Genomic DNA, 6,000 nt, shown 5'->3' on the forward strand with positions numbered 1-6,000 from the left:
TGGTATTGCGACCGCCTCTTTTCATATTATATGTCAATGATTTGCATGACAGATTTGTTGGCTTTTTGGCCAAGTTTGCAGACAATACAAAGATAGGTGGAGGGGCAGGTAGTGTTGAGGAAGCAGAGAGTCTGCAGAGCGACTTAGACAGATTGGGAGAATGGGCAAAGAAGTGGCAGATGGAGTATAGTGTAGGGAAGTGTGTGGTCATGCACTTTGGTAGAAGGAAAAAAAAAACCATGGACTAATTTCTAAGCAGGGAGAAAGTTCAAAAAATCAGGTGTGAAAGGGTGTTGAGAGTCCTTGTATAGGATTCCCTGAAGGCTGATTTATATTGGTGCGTACGGGCTATGCCGTAAGCCCGATTTATACTTTTGCATAGCCCTACGCTGTAGCGAGCATGCGTAGTTGTGTCTGTGTTGCTCTGCAATTCACTGCCAAAATGCTAGTTGGCAGTGGGCTTTCCATGCCACTGTGTTGAGTTTCTTTGTGAGAGACATGGGACGAGGAAATGCATTTCAAATATTTTCGGATGTCGGCAGGTGGATTTGACGATTTGGTTCATCGTCTCCAACCATTTATTTCGCATCAGTGTACAGACATGGCGGAGAAAAGCAACCGGAAATGCGTAGGAGGAAATGTGACGCTACCAAGCGGACCAATCACAGTTGTTGCGGTCTGCGTCGCCGCGATGCGTGAGTTACATTTTTGGGGAGGTGCACGTCACCCTACAGCGTACATTTGACGCAGAAATGTAAATTGGGCTTAAAGGTTAACTTGCAGGTTGGGTCAGTGGTAAGGAAGACAAATGCAATGCTAGCATTCATTTGAGAAGACCAGAATGTAAGAGCAAGGATGTGATGCTGAGGCTTTATAAGGCATTGACCTGACCACACTTGGAGTATGATAAGCAGTCTTGGGACCTTTATCTAAGAAGTAATGTGCTGGCATTGGAGAGGGTCCAGAGAAAGTGTGCGAAAATGATTCTGGGAATGAAACTTTTAATGTCTGAGGGGCGTTTGATGACTCTGAGCCTGTGCTTGCTGGACTTTAAAAGAATGAGGGGGGATCTCATTGAAACCTCTCGCATATTGAAAGGCCTAGATAGCGTGGATGTGGCGAGGATACTTTCTATAGTAGAGGAGTCTAGGACCAGAGGGATCAGCCTCAGAGGAACATCCATTTAGAACAGAGATGAGGAGGAATATCTTTAGCCAGAATCTGTTGAATTTACTGCCACAGATTACTGTGGAGGCCAAGTCATTGAGTATATTTAAAGTGGAGGTTGATAGGTTCTTGATTTGTCAGGGCATCAAAGGTGACAGGCAGAAGGCAGTAGGACGGGGTTGAAAGTGGTAATAAATCAGCCATGATGGAATGGCAAAGTAGATTTATTGTGTCCAGTGGCCTAACTCCACTCCTGTGTCTTAGGAGTTTAAGGTCAGGCAGGATCTATAGAGCAGAATAAACAGTTGACATTTTGGGCATCAGTTGGCTTCTTCCCCCTTCCTCTCCAGACTTCATGAAGGGTTCCAACCCAAAATGTTGACAGTTTATTCCTCTCCATAGATGCTGCCTGACCTGCCGAGTTCCTCCATCATTTTCAGAATCAGAATCAGGTTTATTATCACCAGCCTGTGATGTGAAATTTGTTAACTTAGCAGCAGCAGTTCAGTGCAATACACAGAAGGATGAATGAATGAATAAATAAATAAATAAATAATGGTATACATATATTGAATAGATTAAAAATCATGAAAAAAAACAGAAATACTGTATATTTAAAAAAAGTGAGGTAGTGTCCAAGGGTTCAAGGTCCATTTAGGAATCAGATGGCAGAAGGGAAGAAGCTGTTCCTGAATCGCTGAGTGTGTGCCTTCAGGCTTCTGCACCTCCTACCTGATGGTAACAGTGAGAAGAGGGCATGCCCTGGGTGCTGGAGGTCCTTAATAATGGATGCTGCCTTTCTGAGACACCACTCCCTGAAGATGTCCTGGTACTTTGTACGCTAGTACCCAAGATGGAACTGACTAGATTTACAAACCTCTGCAGCTTCTTTCAGTCCTGTGCAGTAGCAACCCCCCTCCCCATACCAGACAGTGATGCACCCTGTCAGAATGCTCACCACAGTACATTGTTGACATGCCAAATCTCTTCAAACTCCTAATGAAGTATAGCTGCTGTCTTGCTATATATTTGCTGTTAGATCCTCAGAGATCTTGACAGCCAGGAACTTGAAACTGCTCACTCTCTCCACCTCTGATCCCTCTATGAGGATTGGTATGTGTTCCTTCGTCTTACCCTTCCTGAAGTCCACAATCAGCTCTTTCGTCTTGTTGACGTTGAGCATTTTATGTCTCTTGCTCTGGATTTTCAGCATTTGCAGAATCTCTTGTGCTTATAGGTTTAAAGTGAGAGGGGGAAAGTTTAAAGGAGACGTTTGGGCAAGTTTTTGTTTCACACAGAGAGTGGTTGGTGTCTGGAATAGTCTGTCAGGGGAAGTGGCAGTAGTGGCATTTAAGTGGCTTTTAAATAGACCCATACATATGCAGGGAATGGAGGCTCAGGGATTGTGTGATTGAGTTTAATTGGGAATTGTGTTTAGTGTAGACAAGGTGATCTGAAGGGCTTGTTTTTGTTCTATACATTGTTACACTTGCTCTGTTTTTTCTTTAACCCACTGGACCAAGAGGAATAGGCTCCGATATCTGACTGCACTGTAGCAGTAGTGCATCATTACACTATTATTTGGACTCATGTGGGCACTGTGGTAGTGTAGTGGTCAGTGTGATTCTATTACAGCTTGAGGTGTCAGAATTCAGAGTTTATCTCCAACATCACTTGTAAGGAATTTGCATCTTCCTCCCCTTGACCCGGTGGTTTTCTACCACCTGCTCCGGTTCCAAAGACGTACTGGTTAGTAGGTTAATTGGTTATTGTAAATTGTCCTGCTACTGGCATGATGAAAGAAGCCCTGAATATCGCCAGAGATAGAGGACCCTAAACATTGCTGCCCGAAACGCCAGGTTGGTAATGGGCAGTAAGTCAATAATTAAATTATCCTAGGTTGAGTAATGTAGCTCCTTGAACAGGAAGGGTCTGTTCCCCACTCTATCTCTAAATAATTAGAAATGATCAATATTACACTGGGAAATCCATTAGTGCTCTTCTGTGAGTCAACCAACTGCTTTCACTTACAAGGGTGATCTGCCATATCGTTTAAATGCCACAAAGGAAAATGGTCTAGATCGATGTCTCTGATTCGAAAAGGATACAGACAGACATTGTGAGTGGGCAAGAACGTGGCAAAAGGAGTGTAATATGTGAAAATGTAAGGATATTCACTGTATTAAATAACTTAGTAAAACAGAATACTGATTAACCAGGAAACCATTAAAAATGGAGTGTCGTGGAACTCCAAGCTTTGTTTCATGAAATGCTGAAGGTAAAACAAAAAGACTTGAGACACAAGAGATTCTGCAGTTGCTGGAAATCTGGAGCAAAATACTGGAGGAGAATAACAGGTCAAGTGGCATGTATGGAGGAAAGATGTCTTGGGCTGAGACCCTTCATCTAGACTGGAGAGGAAGGAGGGCAGAACCCAGAGTAAAAAGGTGGGGAAGGGGAGGAATGCAAGCTGATAGGTGAGACCAGATGAGGGGGCAGGCAGTCAGGTGGGGTGGGAAAGATGAAAGTGAACGGTGTGAGAAAGTAGGTGTTGAGAGGTGAAAGGGAGAAGGAGTGGAAAAGGGAATCTGATGGGAGGGGATAGTACACCATGGAATAAAGGGAAGGAGATAGGGAACCAGAGAGAGGTAATGGGCATGTCATGAGGTGGGAGGGCAGGAGAAGTGAAGGGGCGAGAGGGTCACCAGATCTGGCATATTGACTTCACTGACATGAGACGTTTGAGGATAAAAGTAAGGAAGTCCAGATAGGGCTGTAAAATCTAGACCATTTAAGTTAGTCTTTCAGCTTTCCACTTGCGGTCGAATAACGACCCCCCTCCCCCCCCCCACCACCCAATCAGGTACAACAGATTGGAGCAGATTAGAACAAAGCTCTGGGAGGAGATGTGCCCAGGAGATTTCCAAGGATGTTGCCACGGCTATGAGGAAATATTGGATAGCCAAGTTTATCGACACTGGAACACAAGAGGCTGAAGGGAAGTCAAATTGTGGTGTGAAAAATAATACCAGTACTGAGTAAATATGAAGGGCGTATTTTATTTAACAGGACCCAAGACATATCCGTAAAGCAATTGGTAGAATTGTGCATAAGATCTCCCATTGTCAAAGAAATTGAAATAGTTAACTAAGATTGTTGAACTACTATTTCGAGCTCTGGCTGATGTGTGAATCCGACCCCATTTCAATGTTGACTTTTGACTCCCACCTGAAGTATTTGGGCTTGTGAAACAGTGCTGTCGCCTTAAGGAACTGCAAAGGAGTCATAAGAGGGTGGTGCAGCTGATCATTATTTCAAAGTGCTGAACTTTACCTCAAAGTACAGGCAGTAAATAAAGTGACCTCTGAGTATATGCTTGTGGCCTTCTACTGCTGTCGCCCAGCCACTTCACGGCTAAATGCTTTGTGTGTTCAGAGATGCTCTTCTGCACACCGCAGTTCTAACACACGGTTATTTGAGTTACTCTCGCCTTCCTGTTGACGAACCAGCCTGGCCAGCTGCTCACTGGATATTTTTATTTTTTTGCATCGTTCTCTGAAAACTACGAAGACTGTTGTGCATAAAAATCCCAGGAGATCAGCAGTTTCTGAGGTACTTAAACCACCTCCTCTAGCACCAACAATCACTCCACGGTCAAAGTCACTGGGATCACATTTATTCCCCATTCTGATGTTTGATCTGAACAACGATTGTACCTCCTGACCATGTCTGCATGCTGATACGCATTGAGTTACTGCCACATGATGGGCTGATTAGATATTTGCACTGACATGCAGGCGTACAAGTGTACCTAATAAAGTGGCCATTCAGTGTGCATGCTCAGGTTGTGGTGTTTTTTAATAAGGTCTATACATTTAGATTAGATTATTAGATTAGATACATTGATTCATTTAACAAAGACAGGCCCATCAGCTCAACTGGTCCAGACTGACCAAGTTACCAATCTAAACTAGTCCCATTTACTTCTATACCTTTCCTATCCACGTACCTGTCCAAGTTCCTTTAAAATTTTTGTAATGTACTTGTCTCGGCTAAAGACTGACAAGCAACCAATGTGCAAAAGAAGGCAAAATGTAAATAGAAAAATAAATAACTAATACTGAGAATACAAGTTGTAGAATCCTTGAAACTGAGCGTATAGGTTGCAGAATCAGTTCAGATTTGAGCTGAGTGAAGTCATCCACACAGGTTCAGGAGCTTGATGGTTGTAGGGTAATACCTGATCCTCAACCTGATGGTATGGGACCTCTTCCTGGTGGTGGTAATGAGAAGAGAGCATGGCCTTGATGATCGATGCACCATTATCATTTATCATTTGTTCCCTTCATGGCTTTATATTCTGCTATAAGGTCACCCCCTCATTTTCTTAACCCCCTGTGCTAGCTTGTTCAATCTCTCTCTATAACACAGTCCCTTGTATCTTGGCAACATCCTCGTGAACCTTTTCTGCCCCCTCTCCTCTGTCACAGCCCCTTTCCTATAAGCAGGGTGCATGATCAGGCCAGATGGCTGTTTCCTCTTTTAAGGATCACCGTGAAGGAAGGTGAGCCAAGCCTTTGGAGTTAGTGTGTCCAAGGTCAGGGCGAATGACTCGACTTGGGCAGTTACAGGGGCCAGGTTGCAGAGTATTAATGGGAAAAACATTGGAGCAACGAATTCTAGAATGTGTTTTCGGAAGAGGTTACTATGGATTAAATGTTTTAATCCTCTTTCACTGCCTCGCATTCTCTTCATTTGCAGTTTAGCTGCTGTTGAAACCCCAAAGGATTTGGATAACTCCCAACAACCATGTAGCCTACATACTGCTGTGCC

This window comes from Mobula birostris, chromosome 32 (genome assembly GCF_030028105.1).
Source record: "Mobula birostris isolate sMobBir1 chromosome 32, sMobBir1.hap1, whole genome shotgun sequence".
NCBI lineage: Eukaryota > Metazoa > Chordata > Chondrichthyes > Myliobatiformes > Myliobatidae > Mobula > Mobula birostris.